This window comes from Pholcus phalangioides, unplaced genomic scaffold (assembly GCF_987345545.1).
Source record: "Pholcus phalangioides strain wild (caught in Gottingen) unplaced genomic scaffold, Ppha-v1.0 ptg000010l_1, whole genome shotgun sequence".
Lineage (NCBI taxonomy): Eukaryota > Metazoa > Arthropoda > Arachnida > Araneae > Pholcidae > Pholcus > Pholcus phalangioides.
Window position 1 is genome coordinate 39,635,120 of NW_028301603.1, and position 27,515 is coordinate 39,662,634.

Below are 27,515 nucleotides of genomic sequence, written 5' to 3' on the forward strand. Positions count from 1 at the left end.
TCTTACGAGTTGAATGGTGTCACTATCTCGGATGCAACTTGAGTCACCGATTTGGGAATTCTCATTGACGAGCGACTTAAGTTTTCTGAACATTGTTCAGCGTCGGTCAAAAACAGAATAGACTGCTCGGTTTCATTCTTAAAGTAGGTCACTTCGTGTTCGTCCAAAGCCATTCTTCCGTTTTCCAAGTCTTACTTCGTCCTGGATTGGAGTATGCTGTAAGGTTTAGGAGACCATACCTACAGAGGGGAATAGACTTGGCGGAAGGGGTGCAGAGAAGAACTACGCGTGTCCTTGTTGGCACACGGGACTTCAACGGGATGTATAGGATGGACCATGAATTATTAACACGCCGTTAATCACTGTCAGGGAACGCCAGTATCGATTGAACATTGAAAGGACCGGACACAACCCCGCTTCCACACCAGTATCGATTGCTAAGGGACATTTCTAGGTTGTGGTGTAGCAGGGAATTTTACCCTAATAGGGTTGTTGATAAATGGAATAGCTTACCCCCCGGGAGTCGTGAATTCTAACACAACTGACACGTTTTAAAAAGAAATACGATAAACATATTGGGATGAATCGATAAGCTATTCACATACTGAGATGAAACAACCATAAGTATTTTTTATTTGCAGTGTATTTTATAGTGTGTATAGTCTTTAGTTTTTATTATTTCGTTTTGTGGCCTTGTATTTGTATTTGTTTATTTTTCTGTGACAGAAGAAAACAACAAATAAAAAAAAAGGGTGTGGTGACAACACGTGGATATATGTAGAATCCTTGGACCTGATGTGAAGTGTTCAAGAACGCAGACTCTCTCTCTCTCTCGCATGCTTGAGATCTCTTCAGAAGGTAAAAAGCAATCCAGATATTGCGTATTCAAAGCGACATTTTCTTTGAAGATGACACACTGCTTTTTTTTTCAAGAATTTTTCTCGAGGCCGGACACAACATTAGCCGATGAAAACAAGCCTCTAAAGAAAGCGGACGGGAAAAAGTTAAATTAAATTTCCACGTGAAAACGGTATTCCATTACGATGTTGTCGTCGTTGTTATTATCATCATTATGCATAATATCCGATGCGACAATCCTCATTCCAAGGTATCCGACCTTGAAAACGGATTAGAGAAACAAAGAGGGTCTCATCTTTGAAGTTGAAGGTCGCCATAATAAGAAATAATGAGAAGTACTTTTATGGATTTTTATTTTATAACGACGTGATGACAGCGTGAAAGTTATTTTTATCTATTTCAAGTATGACTTTTATTGCGTCTCGAAATGAAATAAATGCATTTTTTTAATCGCACACTTAATGGAAAAGTGCGCAATATATATTTCATGTCGTGGCCTGAGAGACGTAATCCCCGTCGCTCCAATGTCGAAAGTGATTCATCTCCATATAGAACGTGAATTAAAATGCTATGGAGATCTCGAGTGCAATGGATTATTTCAACATGATCGTGACTTCGAAACTTCCCTTCGTAAACGGCTTTATATTAAAATTCTTCGAAAAATAATTTGCGTATTGTTTATTTCTCCGTATCTCTCTCTTATAAGGAAGTAGAAATATAAGGATTTTCCTTTTGAATACGCAGTGAACGCGTTTATAGTAAAATGTCTTATGTTGCGGAATCGACATTTCGCGAAAATTACGAGCCCGAGAGAATGGTCTCACATGAACATGCGAGGGTGCGCTAGCCTGGGTCGATAACATTAGATACGCTCTTAGACTGTTAGGTACACACACTTACACCCTTCCGGCACAACTCACCAGGCAGTAAATTTCCCATAGATGGCGATAGACCTGAGTTGTGCTCGGTTTGAAAGAAAGAAGAGAAAGCCCAAGTCGGATAAGATATTCGCCTAAAGGTTCAAAAGATGTTTAGAGGTGTCTCGAGTTCGATACCCGGTTCGTACAAAAAAACAACAAAAAAAACCGGTGTTCCCAGTACAGCAAAAACGGTGAAAGTACCACAGAAAATGATTACCACCACGGGAGACCCACATCTAGGGATTAGCGCACCAACCTCTCAGTGAGTATAAAAAGAAGTCTGCAGTTCGGAATCGGCAAACAAATTGTAGGTCCCAGTATAATTAGCCCTTGTGTGCAGAAAAATGACCGTGGTGCGACAAAAATGATCAATGATGATCATGAACACGAGAGCATGAAAACTTCAAGAATGTATAAAATTAATTGAAGAAGGTTTTGTGTGTACAATTTTTTTAATATAGTTTTGGCTGTATTACGGAAAGATACAATAGCCTACTGTGTCAAGTATTATTTCAACACGTTTTATTCTGGTAAACTCTGCTCCATTAAAGTCAAGGTTCTAAACATTTCTGAAAATAAAGTTAAAACCTTTCTGCGAATCTTTGTTAACAAAGTTAGTCTTTCTGCCAATCTTTGCTAACAAAGTTTAAAATCTTTCTGCCAGTCTTTGCTAACAAAGTTAAAATCTTTCTGCAAATCTTTGCCAACAAAGTTAAAATCTTTCTGCCAATCTCTTTACTAAAAAAGTTAAAATCTTTCTGCCAATCTTTGCTAACATAGTTAAAATCTGTTTGCCAATCTCTTTTCTAAAAAAGTTAAAATCTTTCTGTCAATCTTTGCTGACAAAGTTAAAATCTTTTTGGCAATCTCTTTTCTAAAAAAGTTAAAATCTTTCTGGCAATCCTTGCTAACAAAGTTAAAATCTTTTTGGCAATCCTTGCTAACAAAGTTAGTCTTTCTGCCAATCTTTGCTAAAAAAGTTAAAATCTTTCTGGCAATCTTTGCTAACATAGTTAAAATCTGTTTGGCAATCTCTTTTCTAAAAAAGTTAAAATCTTTCTGGCAATCCTTGCTAACAAAGTTAAAATCTTTCTGGCAATCCTTGCTAACAAAGTTAGTCTTTCTGCCAATCTTTGCTGACAAAGTTAGTCTTTCTGCCAATCTTTGCTAAAAAAGTTAAAATCTTTCTGATAATCTTTGCTAAAAAAGTTAAAATCTTTCTGCCAATCTTTGTCAACAAAGTTAAAATCTTTCTGTCAATCTCTTTACTAAAAAAGTTAAAATCTTTCTGGCAATCCTTGCTAACAAAGTTAAAATCTTTCTGCCAGTCTTTGCTAACAAAGTTAAAATCTTTCTGCCAGTCTTTGCTAACAAAGTTAAAATCTTTCTGCCAATCTCTTTACTAAAAAAGTTAAAATCTTTCTGGCAATCCTTGCTAACAAAGTTAAAATCTTTCTGGCAATCCTTGCTAACAAAGTTAAAATCTTTCTGGCAATCCTTGCTAACAAAGTTAGTCTTTCTGCCAATCTTTGCTGACAAAGTTAGTATTTCTGCCAATCTTTGCTGACAAAGTTAGTCTTTCTGCCAATCTTTGCTAAAAAAGTTAAAATCTTTCTGCTAATCTTTGCTAAAAAAGTTAAAATCTTTCTGCCAATCTTTGCCAACAAAGTTAAAATCTTTCTGTCAATCTCTTTACTAAAAAAGTTAAAATCTTTCTGGCAATCTTTGCTAACATAGTTAAAATTTTTTTGGCAATCTCTTTTCTAAAAAAGTTAAAATCTTTCTGGCAATCCTTGCTAACAAAGTTAAAATCTTTCTGCCAGTTTTTGCTAACAAAGTTAAAATCTTTCTGCCAGTCTTTGCTAACAAAGTTAAAATATTTCTGCCAGTCTTTGCTAACAAAGTTAAAATATTCCTGCCAATCTCTTTACTAAAAAAGTTAAAATCTTTCTGGCAATCTTTGCTAACATAGTTAAAATCTGTTTGGCAATCTCTTTTCTAAAAAAGTTAAAATCTTTCTGGCAATCCTTGCTAACAAAGTTAAAATCTTTTTGGCAATCCTTGCTAACAAAGTTAGTCTTTCTGGCAATCTTTGCTAACGAAGTTAAAGACTTTTGGGCCATCTTTGCTAACAGTTGAAGTATTTTCTGCTAACGGAGTCGAAGTCTTTCTGGCAATCTTTCCAAATTGGGTTGAAAGCTTGCAGTGGCAATATCCATCAAGGGAGTTAAGGATTTTTGCGGTCATCTTTGCTAGCATATTTGGGATCTTTCTAGTAATCTTTGCTAACAAAATGTTTAATCTTTTCCTGTATCTAAAATACACACACAATTGAAGTTTTCTTGAATGAAGTTTAGGCCATTCTGAACAAAAAAAGTCAAAGTGTTTCTAGAATCATTGCTTACAAAGTGCTTCTGACATTCTTTCCTTACGAAGCTAGTCTTTCTAGCAATCTTTTTCAACGGGGTTGAGATTAATCTTTCTGACAAACTTTTTTTAACAGGGTTGGGATATTTTCGTGAATCTTTACCAACATTGTTGAGGTCTTTCCGTCAATATTTGGTAATAGAGTTAAGATCTTTTTAGCAATCTTTACTTACAAAGTTCTTTGCTAAAGTGCAGTTGAGGTTTTGCTGAATGGAGTCAAGGTATATATTTCTGCAATCGTTGCTCATAAAGTTAGAGTTGCTGATATATTTTGCAGACAAAGTTAAGGTCTCTGCTCCAGAACCATTGTCTTTCAAGTTTTCTTCAGGAAAGTCAAGACTTATTTGGCAATCTTTGTTGCCGCAAAGTCAAGTTCTTTCAAACAATCACTATTGTCATAAAGTTTAGATCAATCTATATTTCAACAAAATTAGGTTCCGATGTCTGCCTTTTAAGCCAGGATTACACTATAAATGCAACCAATAAGGTTATCGATTACATTTGAGCGAATGCAACCGATAAGCTTCTTGGCTGCATTTTTCAAGTTTTATTAAAGAGCTTTTATAGTGTAATACCAGCCTTATCCACTTCTTTTTTTCTTTTACAAAAGCTCTCCCGGACGCGTCCTGGTGTCATCGAACCTTGCTGTGGATATTGAAATAATTTCGGTATGATTTCAAGCTAGAGGCTCGTGATATCACGATCGAGATAGTACAGCTCAGAAGCAAAAATACAGCGCTAAAATTTAAGTTTACGGAAAATGCAACGCATTTTACCAGGGTCATATCCAGGAAGCATAAAAGAAGGTCGTAAATTTTTTGTTTTTGTAACAAGGTTTTAACTGCATCATAAGTAGTTTAACTAATGAAACTGCCATCAAGAATGTGGCTCCTCAAGTTTTAAAAAACCATATTTGCAGTATATTTTTGATTTCGAAATGATCTGTTCCCTTCATAAACTACGGAATAGGAGACCCGTGAACAACGACGATTCCGATTCGGGTATTTTCCTCTTTATAACAGCTCTCACTCTCCGTCCAGGTCGTAATTCAGATTTACATGGAGAGTCACGTGACGTCCTTTTGTTCTGTGTTTAGGAACCGGAGAAAACAGATGACGGCTAATAAAATTATACATGCAAGCATACATACCTACAATAAACGCAAATGCCCCATAAATTTATGGGTAAAGTGATAAAAAAAAAACCCAGGAAATTCGAGGTTTGGTTGGATCTTGCAAAAATTTGAGAAAAATTCTAGATTCAGCTTGACTAGCGTTCGGTGAGGTCGATCCCGGAAGTTTTTGGTAAGCATTGTTTCCATAAATATTGTATATTTTCGCATATATTTGGTTATATACTTATCGACTTCATATAAAAAAATTGGCAGAAGTTTCTTGAATGTAGTTTGTGTCCAAACATTTTATACATTACATTCATAACAACTATAAAATCATAATCTAAGTATAAAATCAGTTTCGAGATCACAATCTACGTATGTAATCGGAAATCAAGCATATAATCCTATATTCCATATTAAATCTTAATTCGAATGTAAAATACTAAATCGCATATTGAAATCAATAATAAATCAGATATAAAATTCATAATCGATTTCATCCTCAATTTAAATCGTTCTGTTCTTGTACCACCAGTCAGTCTTCCTTATAGTTGATCAGTTTCTTTTTTCTTTGTGAACGGCGAGATGGTTTTGCAGTTTTCTATACTTGTGCTATTGGTTGAAATGGCGTCTGTGGGATCACTTTGCCGATGGCTAATGCGTAACATTTGCATTTAGAAACTTGCTTGCTTGTTTTCGAAAATCTGTCTGATCCAGAGTGTGGCATTTTCAGCAGCGGGCTCAGTCATGTGCTTTAGATGTGCAGTTAATTTGCATGTTGTCAAGCAAATGGATGGGATTGCCGATTTCACCACAAAGGCAGTGATCTGTTCCTCGTTTTTTTTTTTGAAGCGGTGAAGGTACTTTGGAAAAGGTCCGTGATTGGTTGTAAAAAAATACAAGTTCTCTGCTCCAAATTGCTTTGCGTTGTATGAAGCTTTTGGTACTATTTTTGTGGACACTTCTTCCAGTTTTAGCATCGTTCCATCGGGTTTGCCATAGATTGAGTGTTTCTTTTCTTTGACTTTTGTTTTTGTGTAGGTGATGGTAATAATATTTTAATCAATTGCGTGCCAATTGATTGTCACTGCTTCGGCTATTGCGTCTGCTTCTTCGCCACCCACACCTTACCTCACTCCATTAGCTCTCACATCCCTTACTAATAATTATACTGACATCTCTCTCCAGAAGAAAGATCTCGACTGTCTGCTCCAACATTATTTCATTTTGCCGATAATTTTGAATTTTCGCTGTCCCCACAGTCTTACCTTCTCTTCAATCTCCATTAGGCGATCCGTAAGAATATGGCCAGGCTTCGCCTTTATCCTTTTATACTAACAAAGGTATATTGCACAAATTTAACACTGATGAACCTTGCCAGTATTGCAATCAACTAAATAGCTACAATGATCTGTTTCACCTGCTTAAGGGATGCACATTCTTTGCCCTTCAAAGACATACTCATATCTCTAAATACCTTCGCCATATCTACTCCCACGATCAAACTTTTATCTCATTTTTAGCAACCCCTCTCCTTCTATGTGTCTACATTTTTTCCGATTTATCGAGGATATATCAAAAATTGTATTTTTCTTGGGGCAGTAGTTTTGACGCCCTTTTCGTTTGCTCCCCATCTCTGCCCATGGGCCCAGGTAACATTTTATTTATTTATTTATTTTCAATCTATTTATCTGGATTCGAGACTATATTATGCATGTATATTTTTGTGTGTAAACCTTATGCATCTGTTTCTGTCTTGTGTGTGTATCTCCAATAATTTAATCACTAATATTTGTACTGGTCATTCACTGATGTACTGATAGGCACGATTGTGCAAATCGTTGAAGGTTCATTTCAGTTCAGTTCAGTCTGCTTCTTCGTTCCCCCGCTGAACTAATTCCAAGATATGCGAATCTGTGGGCTCTTGTGGAGGACCTGCCGAATAGAACAAATGGGCCCGTTCAAGTATTACGTCATCATCGATTGGTTTCCGATTTGCTGACTTTTGATGACAAAGGGGGGGAGGGGGGGTTTGGATAATGCTTACGTCATCAATCACCCTTTATGAAAATATGAGTTGGATTCAGAGGGGCAGAGCTGATGACGAAATTTTGCTGGCAAGGGAGGGGGGGGGAGCGTTTTGCTTACTTTTGCTGACGGGGGGGGGGGTCAAAAATGACCAAAAATTTGCTTACGTAATACTTGAACGGCCCCAAATGACCAATTCAGTTTTTAATAATCAACCCTGTCTTTATTCTCAACATGTTTCCCAATTCGAATAACGGATCGATTTAAGATTTAGGACACGTTCTGCGTGTTGTGCACATGATCAGAGATAACGGAGGGTCATTGCAACTATAGAAATCGATTGCGAAATCGATGAATTATTGATTGCAACCGCAACGATTAAATTTTCATTAAATTTTTTTTTTTAAGTAAAAGAGGTTTAACACACACAACACATACGCACACACACACATAACGGTTAGATTGATTAGCACCAGAGAAATCAACTGTAGATGTCACAATATATTCACACTGGTTTTCTTATTGCGTGATATTCGGTCCGTTATATCGGAGGCTGGTGTTTAGAAAATTTCCTCACGTAAAATTGCGATTTTTATTTCTCTCTTTCGTTGACGTTTGTCTAAGGAAGAAGGATTTCGGTAATAAAAAACGAAAAATGTACGATGAAAATTATGTGTACGTATATTCTTTCATCAATTCATTATGAATTCATGAATTCATATAATATCATGAAAGTCTATGTCGCATCATTTATATCCCTCCTAATGATACTTTCTCTGTCCCCAGAACCCGTTCTATTCTCTTATAATATAGACCTATATTACACGACACGGAAGTTGTTAAATACTATGCATACGTGTGCTTTTTGTGCATGCATTGCATGTTTTTTTTTTGTATTACATAGTAATTTTTCTTCGTCGTTTAAAATTACATCAAAAAGTCACGGGAATCTTTAAATTTTTCGGGCAGGAATGTAATGACATTGGAAAAAGGCATTAATATTTCCCCTTGAAAGAAACTACGTATATGCGTATGTCTTTTCCGAGTTTCGGATAATGCTAAGTTTTGGTGTTAGGCAAATGATTGGGGTCTCAAAGATATTAGTAGATGAAAATTATGCAGAAGGGAAAGTCCTATAGTTATGCCCTTACGGGGCAAAGCCGCTTGAAAGATGCAGCTCTTAATGCAGCTTTGCTACGGGGCGATAAACAGGAATAAAAAGTTGGAGATCTTTGAAAACACGTTATGAAATATGCATCTGCGTGTGGGAGGATTATTTTGGAAGTGACTTCCCGTTGATGATGGGGGGAAGCTTATTTCCATAATCTATAGCGATCTGAATATTGAAGTCGTCGACTACATGGATGGTTTTCCCGCAAGGTGCAATTCAGGTGTCTTCGATCTTTTTCTCGTGAACACGAAAGCACTCACTCAATAAACAATGACGACTCCTCAATAAACAATGTCATATGCATTCAAGGTTTTAAACTAGGCTATGAATGAGCAACCGAACATTGAGATCTCCTTCACTGACTTCAATACTCCTCTGCGGGGAGAAAGGGACGGGAGAGAACATGAGTTTCTTTTGCGTATCTGTAGGTTGAACCGTCTTCTTCTGTGGCTTCTTCCTCAAGATGTTGCACGTCGATGACTTGTTGCTGGTCGACAGGATCTGGAAGCTCTCGAAAACCTGGTCTGAAAGCTTTTTCCTCTCCTCTGAAGACTTGATCTTTGTCATGCGCTCAACAACCTCAAAGGTCCGTCTGAAAAGTTGGTTGTCCCTGCAGATTCGTCTAGTTTGCGGGAAATCCAAGATGAGAGTAGCATCAGCCTTCAACCTATTGGCAAGACCCGTAACTTGAGCCAATATTTCATCTTTTGCTTCACCGGCTTCCTTAGATTCAGAAACTTGACCGGAGTATATTTCATATCTCCGAGATAATACAAGCCAATCTTTTTGATGGCTCGGAATTAGCGAAGTATGCAGATAACAGCATTTCAAAATGTTGCCCGCCATATTTCACGTCAAAGTATTTCAGGAAATTACCTTCCTTGCTTATCTTTTGATACTTGACGTAAAACGGGGCATGCGCCTTCAAAGCATTGAAGATATGCGGTACACATTGCGTTTGGACCCAATGAGACTGCCGCTTCGACGCGAGCAGTCTTATTGGAGGCCGCCTACAACGATAAATTATTCAATCATTACGCTTCACTCATAGTTAGAAAAACTGGTGGCAGATGGCAGCACTACACATAACAACCATTACACAGAAACAAATTTCACGTCAGGTTTCGCAACACGTACACGCACATCCCCACATGTACCAATTCGTTAGAGGTTCCGTAGAGGAATATGGACGAGGTGCATGTGTGGTTTAGTAGTCTTACTGGAGGCCCGAGTGGTGCGGTGGTAAGATGCTCGTCTACCACCATGAATGCAAACGAAACAAAGAAACGTGGTGATGTTCCAGAAGGCGACGTGACCACATTTTGGTTGTCAGAAAAGAAAAAAAATTTTTTTTTAGTGAATCAATAATTGATAGCTGAACCGAGTGTCACTCGGCACGCTGCAGGATAAAAGCCTCACAAATGCAGCCTATATACCCGTATATACCCGAGTATAAGCAGGGGCGCATTTATGGTTTTGCCGCTTGTGGGGCTACATGAATTTTGCCACCCTTCTCCCATCGCGTCTAATTTTTTTTTACTAGTCTTTCCGTGAATGCGCCATTCCTGCGCTATGACCATCTTGCAACACCCCCCCCCCCCCTTCAAGTACACCCGTGTTTCTAAGTCACTTTGGTCATTCACATGCTTGCACACTGTTTTGGTCACTCTTTTGGTTGCTCACGGACACGGTTCCTTGCTTTATGGGTCACTCTTTTATCATTTACACGTATACACATTCTCACGGTGAGGGGTCCTCAACCGACAACTTTCTGTTGCGAAGATGAAATTTCGGAAAGAGAAAATTCCAAGGAGAGATTGAGAGGTTCGTTGCCTGTGTAGTCTAGTGGTCTAGGGCGTTCACCCAAGGACGTGGGTTCGATTCCCCGCAACAAAGGCAGTTAAATTTTCTCTCCTTCCGAAATTTCATCTTCGCGACAGAAAGTTGTTAGAAAACTTTTGTATGGTAGCGGAGAGTGACGTCATCCTTGTACCTTTACCGCTTCTTTGCAGTATCTCCAATGACTACAGGTGAAATAACTTCTTCACTGACGTCATGAGTTACGCGTGAAGGTCTTTCGCTATAGCTGGTGTTGGAAGAGGCCATGTAGCTATTGGTCATATAGATTTGGTGAAGTACGGGGGTCGATATTTTTTTTACTCAGAAACTGACCCGTGTATAAGCCGAAATCCCACCCCCCCCCCTCACAAACTAAGGAACAAAATTTTCAACAACAAAAAAACTTGTGTTATACACGAGTATATACCAGTCATCTACAACCCGTTGCTCGCGAGCACCAAGAGTACTCAATGCTCGGGCCCGATTCCGTACTCGCAAGTATTTGAACAATGCTCCAATTAAAATACCCTGTAAACATTATGCCGATTTAAGGCATCCATGTCCGAGTTGCCGTGAGGGGGCGTTCCTTAATTTGATGATGGGCAAAGGCAGTGCTTGTGACACGAGAAAGGTTGAAGACCCCTGGTATATACGGAAATTACGATCATATATATGGTCGTCCATAGTATGCGTGCGTAAACTTCAAGTAATACGTGCGAATCAACTTCCTATCCGAATGTTCAACCATTCCATCGTCACCACGTTTAGATACTTATCTCTCTGTGACCTATAACTAACGAATATTTAGTGCCACACAGGTGATTATTGAAACACACCGATGACTTGTGGAGTGTCGACCGCCGCAGTATTAAACAATTATATATATATATACTGTAAATTATCTCGTAACCGCAAAATTTCGATGCTGTGCCGCTCGTTAAGACAATTAAACGAGGCCACAACGTGGATTTTCGTTTTCAGGCTTTCACTGAACATCAATGTCCGAACAGGAAATTCGTTGCCGTCCCCATTTGGTGCGCGAATGAGTTATTATTACTCCGTCTTTATAATTCAAGCACTTAAAAGACTTTATTATATAGTATATATATATATATATATATAATTATGGCTTTAAATATTATCAACAGATTATTTAGAATGTCCAATTCTTTACTAATGAAAAAAAGTAATTAGTTATAAAGCAGTCGAATATTGCAGATAATTTTTTTTTTACTTATAAAATCGAAGTGATAACAATAATCGAAGTTTTTCCTAGTACGCGGTCACTAGATGACTCTCCATGCGGAATCATTCATATTGTTTCATAGTATGTTAGGTAGATGTGATAAAATCGGTTATTACGCATAATAACCGGTTATTATGCATGCTTACCAAGCATTTCGATAAGTTTGATGAATTTCCTTAAGAGTTTATCACTTTTACCTTCGATTACGCATAGTTCCCAAGCGTTGTAGGGATTTTGATAAATAGTTATTTAAAGCGCTGCCCATCATCAAAAGAAAAGCATCATTGCGGGAAGTTTGACAGACGAAAGCATGAAATATCAGGATACTTTTAATCCTTGAATGCAATTTGCGCAAGGTGTTTAATCGATCAAGCACTGATTTAATTGATCAAGCGCTCGTGAGCACGAAATCGGGCGCGAACATCGAGCACTAAGGGAAGGACGTAGACTATTGAAGAAACGGGACAAATGTATAAAAAGGCAATTCAGAACCACTAAAAAAATACTGAAATGTCCCGTAATATGGGACGCACGTGGTCCGTCGAACTGTTTCAGACGTTTTGCTGGTCCTTGGGTTCAATTAGTTCAAGATGCCTGATTTACAACCCTTTTAGCAAAACGTATTTGCATGTAACGCCTTTGCATCAACTAATGAGCAAATTCAAATTTTGAAAATTTCTTTGAGACGCTCGGTGACCACACGTTTTTTTCTGCTTCTTTTCTTCTCTTTCTATGTGATAAGTAAAGCCTGGATTATTTGCTCTTAAAAAATGGCAAAATATGCATTTAAAAAGGCTAAAATATGCATTTAAAAAGGCTAAAATATGCATTTAAAAAGGCTAAAATATGCATTTAAAAAGGCTAAAATATGCATTTAAAAATGCCAAAATATACACTTTGTAGGATATTTGAGGAAAAAAAAAATCCTACCTGCGGGGGAAAAAACCCGATGTTATGAAAATATTATGATCGATATTCGTTTGAAAAATGCCAAAATATGCACTTAAAAATGCCAAAATATATACGATCTTTACACACATCCATATCTTTTATGGGTATCTTTTTTCTGCCACCTCGTCAGGCAATATACTGCATGTGAAAATAACTTCTAAATATTTTTTTATTTAAGCATTTTCTAGTTAGGTCGTGGCTGTTCAGTAACGAAATAACAGTAAAAAAGAATTTCGAGACTATTTTCTAAAAGAATTGAACATTTTTGACGCTAACGCTGAAACAGTTGATACATGTAAACTGAAGAGCCAAAAAAACTGGTACAGGCACGCGTATGCAAATAAAGAGATATGGAACCAATGTCGTACAATCATGAACCGATGTCGTACATTTAACCAGCAGGTTAAATGTACGACATCGCTGCGGCCGGAAAAAGATCATGCAAGAACGGGACAGACGTGCAACCCTTCCGCAAATTGCTGCAGATTTCAATGCTGGGCCATCAACAAGTGTCAGCGTGCGAACCATTCAACGAAACATCATCGATATGGGCTTTCGGAGACGAAGGCCCACTCGTGTACCCTTGATGACTGCACGACACAAAGCTTTACGCCTCGCCTGGGCTCGACAACACCGACATTGGACTATTGAGGACTGGAAACACGTTGCCTGGTCTGACGAGTCTCCATTCCAATTGCTTCGAGCTGATGGACGTGTAAGGTTATGGAGACAACCACATGAATCCATGGACCCTACATGTCAACAGGGGACTGTTCAAGCTGGTGGAGGCTCTGTGAGGGTATGGGGCGTGTGCAGTTGGCGTGATATGGGACCCCTGATACGTCTAGATACGACTCTGACAGGTACGTAAGCATTCTGTCTGATCACCTGCACCCATTCATGTCCATTGTGCATTCCGACGGACTTTGACAATTTCAGCAGGACAATGCGACACCCCCAAACGTCCAAAATTGCTACAAAGTGGCTCCAGAAACACTCTTCTGACTTTAGACACTTCCGCTGGCCATCAAAATCCCCAGACATGAACATTATTGAACATATCTGGGATGCTTTGCAACGTGCTGTTCAGAAGAGATCTCCACCCCCTCTTACTCCTACGGATTTATGGACAGCCCTGCAGGATTCATGGTGTCAATTACCTCCAGCACTACTTCAGATGTTAGTCGTGTCCATGCCACGTCGTGTTGCGGCACTTCTGCGGGCTCGCGGACGCCCTTATGAAAAAAAAGCAATCCCACCTGCGGGGAAAAAACCCCGATGTTATGAAAATATTGTGATCGATATTCATTTGAAAAACTATGAAAAAGTTATTGAGCTTCGATAAACCTTCACAAATGTGCACTTATTCTGAAAATTCTTTGATTTTATGCATTTATATGCATTAATCCTGGAAAATGCCAAAATATGCAAATGCACATACGCATTTGCATATAATCCGGGCTCTAGTGATAAGAAACCATCAACAAAACACTCATGACCAACATTATTATTATTATCATCAGCAAGAGACACTCACTAAACATGCCGATTAATCCACCACAACATTAATTACTTTCAAGATCATGGGAGCAGATGACGGGTTTCAAATGTTGCTTCGATGAAGATCTCCATGTAGGAAAGGAGAACAGAAATACATGGGCCCGCTATTATCTATGTTCTTCAATTGTGACGATCTCCATCCATGTCCGACATTCAGGCTGCGTATCTAGGCCAAGGCTCCACGGGCTTCTTTTAATGCCAGAAATAAATATATTTTTTAATTTTTTTTTTACTTTTTTCATAATGCCTTGAAAAAAACAACAAAAAGTAATGTGAAGATTCGAAGGAGACATTGTCGTAAATAAACACAGTGCCGGCCAGAACGCCTCCCCTTATCATTCTTCAGGAGCGGACACTATGCGCCACGCATATTAAGTGGCGTAATCACCTTGGCATACAAGACTACCCTCCCCATTACTACTCCAAGAGACGATTTGAATATGTAAATGACACTGGTGAATCGTCAGATAACATTAAGTGATGGCTACTTTTTTTTAAAGAATCGGAGCTATCGTGTATAATTCAGTGTTTCTCAATCTATGGTCCGCGACGATGGCACAGGTGGCCCCCACGCAGACTTGATTATTCTACTGATATTCGTAATATCCATATGGGTTCAAATAAAGTAATACCTTCATACTTAAGTTCACCATACGTCATGGAGAGGAATGCGGGAAATTGGTTTCCCCCCCCTGGATACGAGATATCACTAAATTTTGCCGGAAATTGCAGTTTAAAATGCAATTTTGAGGATTACTGCTGAGATTTTATGAAGGGTGTGTAAGTAAAGGTGCTGCAACCCGCAGTAAACAAAGATGTACAGGGCGTCCATAATTAAAAGACCCTATTTTAAAGTAGTCTACAGGTGAAACCAGTCATCAGAAAAGTGTGAAATTTTGTTGAGGACTTCATGTGTGAAATGATGGGGATTTGTTTCAGGGGAAAAAATGTAGTTGCACATGTCGTCACCAGAGGGGGGTTTCACTTTGAATACCTGTAGTGAACATTTAAATTTATGTGACGCCACTCAACAGCTGTCTACACATTGCAGTGTGTGTTAAGAGTTTTCTTAAAACACATTTTACAGAATAACGTGGCATCAGCTGGCATTTCTCTAATCTGTGGCCTCCCGGATCCCCGGACCTTAATCCATGCGATTTTTGGCTTTGGGGACATTTGAAACATCTGGTAAACAATCCAAGAACTTCACCTGACCTTAAAGGCAGCAGCATTTCACGCCACGTGCTGAACATTTCCTGTCAGTTGTGGAACATGCCATCTTGCGATTTCACATGGTATCTGAAAATGATGGCCATCATGTGAAACATGTTTTGTTGCAGTAGCAATTGCAAGAGCTTAACAATTGTTAAAGTTGTAAATGTTTGCCTTAATGTGTCATTTCTTAATAAAATGCCCTCTGGTAGCGAAATGTGCAAGTTTTAAGCAACTAAGTTTTCCCTCCCTTAAACAAATTCCCATCCCCCTTCATGAAGTCCTCCACAAAATTTCACAATTTTCTGATGACTGGTTTCGCCTATAGGCTGCTTTAAAATATCATCAAAAACATTGTCGAAATTAGGCACAATCACCCCGTTCGTGTTATTAAAGTTCCAAAAAAAAAGAAAAAAATTACGGACAAAACGTTAAACCTGACAAATGAGAAGAATATTTATAAGTTTTGCCATGCAATATAATCTATATTATGAAAACTCCGTACGTGCGCGCGAGTGCACGATTTCATACGATTTTAGTAAATGTTAAAGGTACCGTTGAAAAAACGGGGCAAATATATAAATGAAATCGGAACAGCGATATTACAAGTACGTCCCGTAATACGGGACAAAAGTGGTCCGTCAAATTGTTTCAGACATTTTACTGGCCTTTGTTTCCAGAAAGATTGAGGAAACACTGGTATAACTGATTCAGAAACGCCCTCTTTTCAAAGAAAACATAAACAAATTTAGATTTATATGCATTCGACATGATTTTTTTTTTTTAAATTACGGGTATTATTGGGACTTTAATGAGAAAGTGAAGAAAGATTTTTGATGAAACTGGAATGTGTGGTTTATCTGATTTTGTTTTTTAAAGTAATAAATTATTAGAGAATTTCAATCAATAGCTGCTGTTTCTTGTATCATGAAAATTGCGAAATGTTTTGATTCGGGGAAATATGTGGAGAGGGAGAGTTAATTATATGACTATAATGAGACTTGTTCCAACGCGAAGGCCAACTAGTGGAAGCCATTTTAAATTATTGTGTAGAGAAATTTATTTTCTTCGAAAGAAATGCCTGAAGATCGTAAAATGAAGCTTTCAGATAATACCTGTGAACGGACTTCGATAACTTTCAGTTAAGTTTAGAAATAGGCCTAATGTTAACCCTTAACTTTCGTTGTGAAAATTTTGTGCGTAACTGACATCAAGTATTAATGCATTTTAAAAATCAACAAAAGAAATTCTTCATAAAAGCAATGGGTTTTTTACATGACTTCGTTCCTCTGTCAATTAATTCACTAAATAATTTTTTCGAATTTCTTTAATTACTTTCCCGAAAATCGTCTTTTATTAAGGCCGGTATTGCACTATAAAAGTTTGATAAAATCCCTTTTATAAAACTCGAAAAATCCAACAATTAAAGGTCATAGATTACATTCGAGCAAATGCAACCGATGCCCTTATCATTGCATTTTTTTTCATGGTTGCATTTTTCAAGTTTTATCAATGAACTTTTATGAAACTTTTATAGTGTAATACCGGCCTTAGACACACATGAACGGATATGATTAAAACATACTCGGGAAATAAAATTTATAAATTAAAATAATATTTACTACATTTTCACAAGCACCGAAAGTTAGTCTTATTCTAAGTCAGAAACAATATTTGCAAACAACACTATGACACATTGATCACACAGATCTTGTGTACAATTCACTAACAACACTACCCTCATGCTCACCTCGAATATCCGATATTCCACCATTAATTTGAATACGTTATCGAAAAAATTGGCACTCTTCAGATACGACATTTCGATCTGAACACTCCACCGTCAGACAAAAAAAACATGCAAGTGGTGAGGTGGGGTCATTTTGACCCCACAGAAACTTTGATTAATGATATATATGGAATAAAAAGTAGAATAATATTATAAGGCTACAATGCTGTAAGATGTGTGAAAAAAGGGAAATGCCCAGGTGAAGATGGATTTAAATGGACATTATTAAAGAAATAGGAGAAGAATTTGCCAGTTTGTGCTAGCTGCTTTGTTCTCAAATTGTCTCACAAAATGGGATGTGCCTGAAGACTGGATTAACACAATGATGGTTCTTCTTCACACAAACGGTGAAAAAGAGGATATCAAGAACTATCGACCAATCAGTCTCTTATTAGTAATTTGTAAAATATTCACCAAAGTGCTGGCATATAGGCTTGAATCCAAATTAGACGAAGCTCAACCAAAAGAACAAGCAGGATTTCGAAGTGGATTTAACACAATGGGTCACATCTAAACAATCAGGGAACTCACAAGGAATACGAATCACCATTGCGTATGGCAGCCTTCATTGATTTTGAGAAAGCGTTTGACTCTGTCTTCACATCTGCTGTTGGTAAAGCTCTAGATGTAATTGGGGTAGAGAAGATTTACATCTCAATATCATGTATAAAATATATGACAAAGCAACTGCAATGATTCGTTTGAATAAAAGAAAAGCAAAGATTAAACTTGGGAAAGGAGTGAGACAGGGTGATGCTAACTCATCAAAACTCTTTACCGCTGTTTAAGAAGTTGTTCGAAGAAGTATTCAGAAAACTGGATTGGGTGAAATAAATGGAGAATTTCTCAACCATTTGCGTTTTGCCGACGACATTGTTGTTATCAACAGCAAATCAGGCGAACTAGAAGAAATGATACAAGAACTGGCGAAGGCAAGTATTCAGGTGGGCTTGAAAATGAATCTGCAAAAGACTAAAGCTATGTTCAGCCCCTTTGCGTTGAAGAGGACAATCGTGATCAACAACACAGAGATAGAAGATGTAGAAAGCTACGTGCATCTGGGACAAGAAATTACCATGGGCAATGGAATCATTAATGAAATAAACATAAGGGTCATTATTGGATGGAGCACTTTTTTGGCAAAAACTGTAATTCGCAAGAGTCACATGCCATTATGCCTGAAAAGAAAAGTGTTTAACCAGTGTGTTCTACCAGCACTTACTTATGAAGCTGAAACATGAACACTCACAAACAAGACGATACAAAGGCTACAGACAACACAAAGGGGCATGGAAAGATGTATGCTAGGCATCACAAGGAGAGACAAAAAACAAATCACTTGGATAAGGAACCACACAAAGGTATATGATATCATAGAAAGAATTAAACTTTCTAAATGGAAATGGGCTGGACATATTGCAAGAAGACAAGACAACAGATGGACCGCAAGTATTCTAGATTGGTACCCCCGGGGTGTTAAACGTCTGAGAAGGCGTCAACACACAATATGGATCGATGAGATCCGAAAAGTATCTGAAGTCAACTGGTCGGCTGAAGCATCAGACAGAGTAAAATGGAAAAATTTAGAGGAGACATTCATCCAGCAGTGGATTCAAAATGGTTTTTAATGATGATGATGTACAGAATTATACAAAAATCGATGCTACAAGTCTTCAGGAAATTAACATTCCACACGACAAGCATCTCGGAGATGACGCGATATGAATTGTTCATGGTATATGAGATTATCATCTCATACCCGAAAAAAATACACAGAGATAAATTTATTTCACGTAATAACTCGCTCTCCACACGAGTTTTGAAATCTCTGGCACACCTTTGACCTCTACTTAATGCATCATGAGCCGTGGACGGGTTTCAAAACACACAAGTTGGTTCTTTGACGTCCGTTTCACGAAGGAACCTGCGTAAAATGTTTTGTGGTTTTCAGGTAAATATACTCGCACATAATGTCGAAAAGGAAAAAAAAAAAATATATATATATATATATATATATATATATGGAGGACACTTTATATGACCACCGATAAAGAAAACCAGCATGGAAGTGTACATGCGTATACGCATAACCACTTAACAGTTGCTCAACCTGCGCTGACAAATACAATAATGGAATCACGACACGTTTCGAAAGAGCTGTGATAAATCCTTCATCAGTGATGCGTCCGTGAGAAAAGAAAAAAGAGCTCTCGTAACGCATCATTTCTTCGAGAGAAGTGCGATACGCACTGCGTACGGTAACTGAATTACATCGTAATCGCGTATTCCAAGTTGATACGCACTCGAGAATAATTTCGGGAATGGCAACTTGTTTCTTCCTGTCCGGGACGCAAAAGACTTGCAGCCAATGGGACAGTGATTCCCAACGTGGGCGTTAACACCCCCTGGGGGGGGGTGATGTAATGTTCCAGGGGGGCGGTAAAAGGTACGAGTATAACATAGTATCCCATGGGTGTTAGATTACGTTGGCGGGCGATGGGAGAAAGAAATTTCTGAAGAAGGGGGCGATGGGACACAAAAGGGTTGGGAAACTATGCAATAGCAGTTGAATACGACGTCTATTTTGCGTCTATCGGCGTCCCTTGTGAACAAATGGAGCCCATTTTGAACCACTCCGGCTATGTAAGCATCTTATATCACGTTGGTTGGAACATCATGTGTTAATGAATATCTGAAGGGTTAATCATTCCTTAAGCGTTTAATGGAATGTTGTGGCTGTGTGTGTTGTGTGTGATTCTATAGATACCGTGTTTGTCACAATCCATGCAATAATCACTCAAAAAGAAGCTGTTTTGCTGCACCTAATACTTATTTTGCATCGAAAATGCTTGAATTTAGTTATCATGAAGATCTTGCGCACTCGTTAACAACTACTAGTGAAACCCCGAGTTTAGAAATCACAGACGTAGCAGGGACGGTTCTCTTTCTGTGCAATCTCCGTGCGGCCGCACGGGGCGCTTCACATATATCCAGAAAATTAAAGAATTTCGAGATGATAAATACTGGAAAATACTGAATACCACCAAGTGAGACCATAATCGTCGTTTATTCATCCTAAAAAAATAGAAAATTAAGAAAAGTGCCAAAAAATTGGGTACTATCGCCAAAACATAGTGACCTCATTTATTTTAACTTTCATGCTAGTTTTATGGATCATTCATCTTTTGTTGAGAACAAAAGAAGAACAGTGGTCATATCAATAAGCGTCACCGCGTGACCAGTGTATCCAGCGTTCAATTGTATAAGTACAGCCGAAATGCTTGTGGAAGACCCTGTACGTCCTATGGAAAAGGCGTCCGATATGAAGACGAATCGAAGTCGTTTCGATTGAATTCCATATCAATCGTCAAGTACGGGACTGATATAAAACAATTCTTAAATCACATTCTACATGGATCATACGTTTCACGGCTGTACGCATGAGCTGACAAAATTCTAATATGCATACAATTGCGTACAATTCATCACATGATCTACAAAACACTTTCATCTCCTTACGTTTCGTATCGTATAAATGCGAAGGACAGCACTTATTACTATTCGTCATAAAAACAAAAATGGTGCATACTCTCGTACAAATGAATCTGATCTGAAAGTCAGATATACGTCTTTATATGGTAAAGATACAATGCAAGCGTTCTTCTGTGTGCGTACGTGTCATGAAAGCTCTCTGCGCTAATAGTTACAAACTTCAGCCGTAGTCCTTAGGACCTCACGACAAATGACGTAATCATTCCAAAAGTAATGCCACCTAGCTATTCCATCTTTTATTGTCAACGTCCTTGTGATGATTGTTTTTATCATTGTCCAAACGTATTGTGACGCTACTCAAGTTTTTACAACCAGCAGGTGAAGACACATCATGAAGTAAATTCCCCTCGATACAATCTACTCCTCTACATCTCCCTCATACATTCTACTTTCTCCTCTCTTTCTCCCACATCCCATCTACATACCATACATATTCATATAATTATTATCAGTTCATGTACTTGTGTAATAGGTGTAAATGTGCCTTTGATATGATAGACGAACTTAGAAACACGCAAGATTGCATTTAAGGGAAATCATCCACAGCTGGAATAGTTTTCTTTTTATTGTAAACATATACACATTACACAAATACTGGACGATAACACGCGAAAAGGAATACAAAGAAAAAAAAGACATACACATGTAACGAATGTACACTATGTGGCCCCAAGGGACACTAAGTCCTTCCAGGAAGCCAAAAAGACAATGTATTATATTTTTTCGCCGCCATTGTGAGCCGCAAAGTACGCAGTATATATTTATAGAAAAACATATAAGAAATTTAAGACATGATGTATAACAGTTCAATGTAAAATGACAATATCCATATTTGGTGAAATTTAAACAAGATGGGAGTATGTTCTGGGTACAACATTAATACACATAAAAATATATAGTTTTAAGCAGTAATTATGTAACAAAAAAGTTGTTAATTTTATGTTTATGTAGCATTTTTATGAACAGTTTCAGAACATGTCGAGAAGCTATCCATTCTTAGAATAAGACAACCATAAGTATTCTTTATGGGCATTGTATAATATTTTATCATATGTATATATTGTTTATAATTTGTGTTAATTGCATTTTTAATTGGGTTGCTGTTTTTTTTTTAAATATATGACATCCATATTTTTATGGACATCTTTTTATCAGCCACCTCGTTGGGTATTTTGCCTGTTGTGGCGTTGTATTTGTATGTCATCATAATTTTGAATGCTTTTTTGCATATTTGTAAATTTCATATTTGTGGTTAGTATTGCCAGTAGTTGGTTTTTGTGACTGGAATGAATTCATAAATTTAGGAGCAGTAAATGAGAAACACTTTTGAAAGAGATGCTTTTTTTTTTGTTTTCGGCGCTTCGCTATCGTTTCCGGTATAGGCTTGTGTTATCATATTTCTTACCTTGTTATATGTGTTACTTAGTTGCATGATATTACAATGGTGTGCTCCACTCCACGCGCACAAACCATAAGTTATAATTGAGAAAACCCACGCGTAAAAGACATCTTTCAAAAAATCCTCCCCTATTAAATACTTGAGCTTGTACAAAAGAGCAACGACGCAACATGAAGTTTCATACCTATATACGCTTTATATGCTAGACGCAGGGTCGCATCATTATCACCTGGAATTTTAGCGGTGAGAAGCACACCATTTAAATTCCACAGCCATATCCTTGATAAGATAGACACACCATAGACTACTACTGCAGATGATAGCGACAACGCCACAGACTGTGATTTGAAACCCAGACTAACCTATCCACCATCTTTCTGCAAAGTGTGATGCCAATATTATCGCTGCAATCTATACAACGACCCATCGCTTTTTTTTAATTATTCGATGTCACTTTATACGACATCCAATGGTTTTCTTATTGTAACTATTCTGGTAAGAAATCGAAAACATAGTGTTGAATGTGATGAGCGTAATATGAATTACTATTTTATAGTGATTTTGGCGACGAGTTGAAAGAGGACATGGCTTGCGTACGTGGATTCATGATCGGACTACTTACGGTCATCTTGTTACTAATCTCTGGTGCTGAGTCTTTCGGCTGCAGGAAAGACATGTGCGACTATTATCCGTTCTGGGGAACACTGTGCTGCTTTCTCACGAACGAATGCTGCGAGAAATCCATGGATGTGACGTCGCCAAATTGCATACAGGTGAAGTAGGTATACCCAGTACAAATGATAACAAACTACTAACAAATAAATTCCAACTCTTTTTGTGCCGAATGAAGTATTGGGACTTTGCAAATTCCAAACTATATTAGGTGCTTCGTGGTAGACATGGAAAGTCGATAGAGAATTCCCGTTCAGAGCTGATTGACTGGAAACAATCTTTTGACCATTTACAAGTCGTAATGGTCAGTAGATTGATTAATCGTATCGAGCGCCTCGTGATCGAGTAATTCCGATCGGAGATGTCGCATGTAAATCGTTTATTTTCCATCCCGTAAGTAGATCTCCAACATTTCGCGAATCATGGGCACCGTTCATGACAGACATCTCTTAAACCTGTTATAAGGCTTTCACTAAAATTTTGTATAAGGGTGTATCTGTATTAGCCGCGTCAGGTTCAGTTTGTTAGTTGTCGTTTATGTCTGTGTAATCCTCAGCACGGGAAGCAGCTTGCATGCAATTTCGTACGGCTTGCATATCATTTGGAAATTCAACTTTTGCGCTGATTTCTTACGTAGAAAAGCCTGCTTTTTCGAATGATTTTATAACGATTTCTCTCAGGAACCAACTGACTTACTATATATGGCTTATTAAAATCACAGCATAAAGTACGGAAACAGTTTTTGCTAATGTAGTAGCGTAAGATGCAGAACTCACATTGGCAAGCAGAGATTGTATAACAGTGTTGTTCACACTGAATCACTCCTTATGCTCGATGCGTGCGCCAAAATTTGTGCTAGATCTCGATTGACGGCTTAATGAATCTATCATTCCACGTTATAATCAAGAATAACGGCCGTATTCACCAACACAGTTTAAACTGCAATCGCAGGTGAAAGGATTGAAGATCGAAACGGATTGGTTAAATTGAGGATTTCAACCAATCCGTGTCGATCGCTAATCCTTTAACCTGCGATTGTAGTTTAAACTCTGTTGGTGAATACGGCCATTAGCATTATATTGGTCAGTGTAATATCAGAAATATATTAATATTCAAAAAAGACTGAACTTATCAATGGAGCACCCCTCTTCCCCTATGGTAATCTGAAACAAGGCATAATTCAAATAGCATCGAAATTAATGGGAGCGTTTAATTTAGATGACAATCAATAACTCATAAGCAAAAAAATCCAGTTCAAACGACCATTCTTTAGGGCTTCATTAAGTAAACAAGGTCCTCTCGCAGAAAACAGGTATGGACCCTTACTGCCATCTATCACCTAAAAAACACAATCGTTATTATTCTTCGATTGATATTGGTGACCGGTTTTCGAATAATGTACAGCAATAAAAAAGACAATATATGATATGATATCAAAAAATACTTTATGAGCAATAGTATTAGTTAAATTGTCGAGTTTGTTCCACAGTTTCAACAGGTGCTGTTCGTATATTGGGAAATTACATAAAACGAACTTTACACAAGACTAAATATTGTATACGATCAGCGTAACGTCAATGGAGGTGGCACAACCGATAAGCTTCAGAACAATTTTGAAGTTTGTACTAATATTATATTACAACAAACAAAATATAACTGTTAAAATTTTAGAGTAAACTGGATGTTTCAAATCATATTATTGCTTATAAAATTACTTATTAACGTGATATTGCATTGTTTTCTGTATGCAGCACAATTGAATTGGAATCAGTATTTTTTTAGTAATTTTCATATTTCATAGATGTCAGCAGTGATTAAAGGGTAGCGATAGTTATTGTTTATGTATGCAACTGAAAAAAGTTTTGTTGGTGGTGGTCACCACACACACATACACACATTGATCGCCAATAATTCCACACATTATTCCTTGTGAAAAACTAACACGGAAAAGCGTTTTCAATTTCTTGATTTGACCCGTAATTCATGAGTTATAGCGCTTTAAAAATTTATGACGTTACTTCTCAAAATCCTGCCGAATTCACCGAACGTACAGCAAACGTACAACTTGGCCGTTTTTTCAAACTGGATAAAAACAGTATAACCAACACCTCCTACAGCAGAAAGCCTCCGCGCGTAGCTTTGACGTCAGTGAAGCCGTCCATTTCACCTGTATAGAGAAAGAAACCAAGTTTTTTCCCCCTGTCTTGCGTGCGCGTTTTCCAAATTTTTACGCGATTGTTTATGCCCAAAAATAATTTTTTTTTGTGTGATCAAAGTTTCAAAACGTGTGTGTCCATTTGATTTGTCTCGTTTAAATGAATAAAGTATCACCAACAATTTTGTGATGAGAATTTTTTTTTTCAAGTTTCAACTTGGAAGTCTCCGAAGATATGCATGTTGCACCCACGCATTGCCGTCTAGACGCATGGGGCCCAATCGGGCACTCGGCCCACCGGGGCTGATCCTGTTCCACACGAACAGGAAAAAGCACCAATAGTGAAAGAAAATAGCTGATTTTGGCGACTAACGGGATTGAATATTTCAGTTCATTTCCAATAAAGCCTTCCAACCTTCAGCTCAGGGAACATTTTACTTTCGTTTGCTGTTTGGCGCGTAACTGACCGTTACAAAAATGACACGTCACAAAAATTCAAAACGTTATAAATACAAATACAACGCCACAACAGTGCCAACAAGGACACGCGTAGCTCTTCTCTGCACCCCTTCAACCAATTCTATGTCCCTCTGTAGGTATGGTCTCCAAAACCTTACAGCATACTCCAGTCCAGGACGAACTAATCCTCGAAAAAGCGGAAGAATGACTTTAGGAGAACGCGAAGAGATTTTTTTGAAAATGAGTCCAAGCACTCTATTCGCTTTTTTGACAACCGCTGAACAATGCTCAGAAAACCTACGTCGCTCGTCAATGAGAATTCCCTAATCGGTGACCCTAGTTGCATCTGGGATAGAGACACCATTCAACTCATAAGAGAACCGTGGGTTGTTCGAACCAAAATGAGCGACCATGCACTTATCAACGCTAAACGTCATGCTTCATTCATTTGCTCATGCTGCAATCCTGTTTAAGTTGGTCTGGAGCAACTCCCTATCGCTTTCATTCCCGATTACCCCCATTAGCTTCACATCATCTGCGAATTTGCTAGTAATCCCATCGATACCCTGATCGAGTTTATCGGTAAAAGTTATAACTCATTAAATGTTCATCTGATCCCCAAAACGAAAAAAAAAACCACTTTACTCTGTATTATTTTTTCACAAGGAATCACGCGTGCAAAATTATTGGGCGGTCTATAGCTACCACCCTGTGTTAGTGCGTGCCACCCTGTGTGTGTATGCCTTATATTCTATCTGTCTCTCGCCTTTATTTTTGTCTGTTACAGATCGCCGTAGCAAATTACGAGAAATGAAGGGAAGGACAAAAAAGAGTGGACGTTTTTATCCCGAATTTTACAATCGATATATTTTCATCGATGTATTCAGTTTCGTACAGATTTGTGAATAAATATATATTTTTCTGTGTTCCGTCTCGTGGTGATTTTTCAGTTCTTGGTAAACTGTTAACCCCTCTCTTGTGGGGGAAAATATTTCTAACTGATTATATTTCTGATAATTATATATTCTGATATTACAGAATATAATTTTTATTATCAAATTATAATTATAATCAAACAACGAGGCGCATGTTGAGTGAACACGAACTCGAGGAATATTTAACCTCCTCCGTTCATGAGAATTGTTCCTAACTTGGTATCAGCCGGTTCACTTACATTAAAAGAAGTTTTTTTAATATAAATAAATTTTTTTTAAATATTAATGAATAATAATTTTTTGGCAAAATATACAATATATATTTAAAATTTTTACTCTTAGGTGATTAAATAGTTTCTTTGTCAATAAATTTAGTTTTGAATGATCTTTGATAATTTTGCTCAATGTGATGTATTAAATTTCATTCAACAGATGGCAGTAAATTAATTTCGAAGGCAACTCTAACCTTTTAAGCTGTTTTTAAAATTTTCCTGATCCGCATTGTATAACTGCCGCAGTAGAAATAAATCAATATAGCTGCGCTCGTCATTGCCTAAACAAGAGGATTATAAGGAAGCAAGAGATACCTCGTAATTGCCAACGTTCAAGGTATCACGTTAGGCGAGATATCTCGTCAGCGCCGTGGTAAGGGTTTTTAAGGAGCCTCTCTTCCCATTTATTGATTGAGACGTTCTTATAGTTCCAAAAATTTTCTGATTTGTCACTGCAAAGCTGTAGATCAGGCATCTTCACCCCGCCGCTCGCGAGCACCACCGTGCTCCCCTGAAGCACCCAGAGTTTTCGCTGCTCGTGTCCGATTTTGTGCTCGCGAGTACTTGATCAACTTTCCAAGTAAACACCTTGTACAAATTGCATTCAAGGACTGAAATCGCCCTGATTTCACGCATCCGTACGCCAAACTTGCTATCGGGGTGCTCTTCTTTTGATGATGGGCACAAGCAGTGCCCGCGAGTAGAAAAAGATAGAAGACCTCTGCTGCTTCGAATAGAGTCGTCTTTTACATTCACCGCTGAAAAATACAGACTGACTTATCCGCCATCTTTGTGTGAAGTGAGACGTCAGTATTGTAACTATAGCCAAGTGCTGTTCCCTATCAAACTTTTCTTAACTATCCGACGCCATATTGAAAAAAAAAACTGGTTTTGTGCGCTCCAAAGATGAAAGGTGGTGAGTCCACCCATTATCCTCTTCGTTCCAGATTCAC

At 37.9% G+C, this 27,515-nt stretch overlaps 1 long non-coding RNA gene across 2 annotated transcripts; it reads left to right on the top strand.

Moving 5' to 3' along the window:
* Positions 1 to 5,403: 5,403 nt before the first annotated feature.
* On the top strand, positions 5,404 to 26,284 carry LOC149081451 (uncharacterized). 2 transcript variants are annotated; one of them, XR_016193367.1, is made up of 3 exons: positions 5,404 to 5,509; positions 22,626 to 22,847; positions 26,143 to 26,284. It is a non-coding gene; the product is annotated as an uncharacterized LOC149081451 (long non-coding RNA). The 2 variants fall into 2 exon arrangements; XR_016193366.1 differs by having other exon boundaries at positions 22,626 to 22,842.
* The last annotated feature ends 1,231 nt before the right edge of the window (positions 26,285 to 27,515 follow it).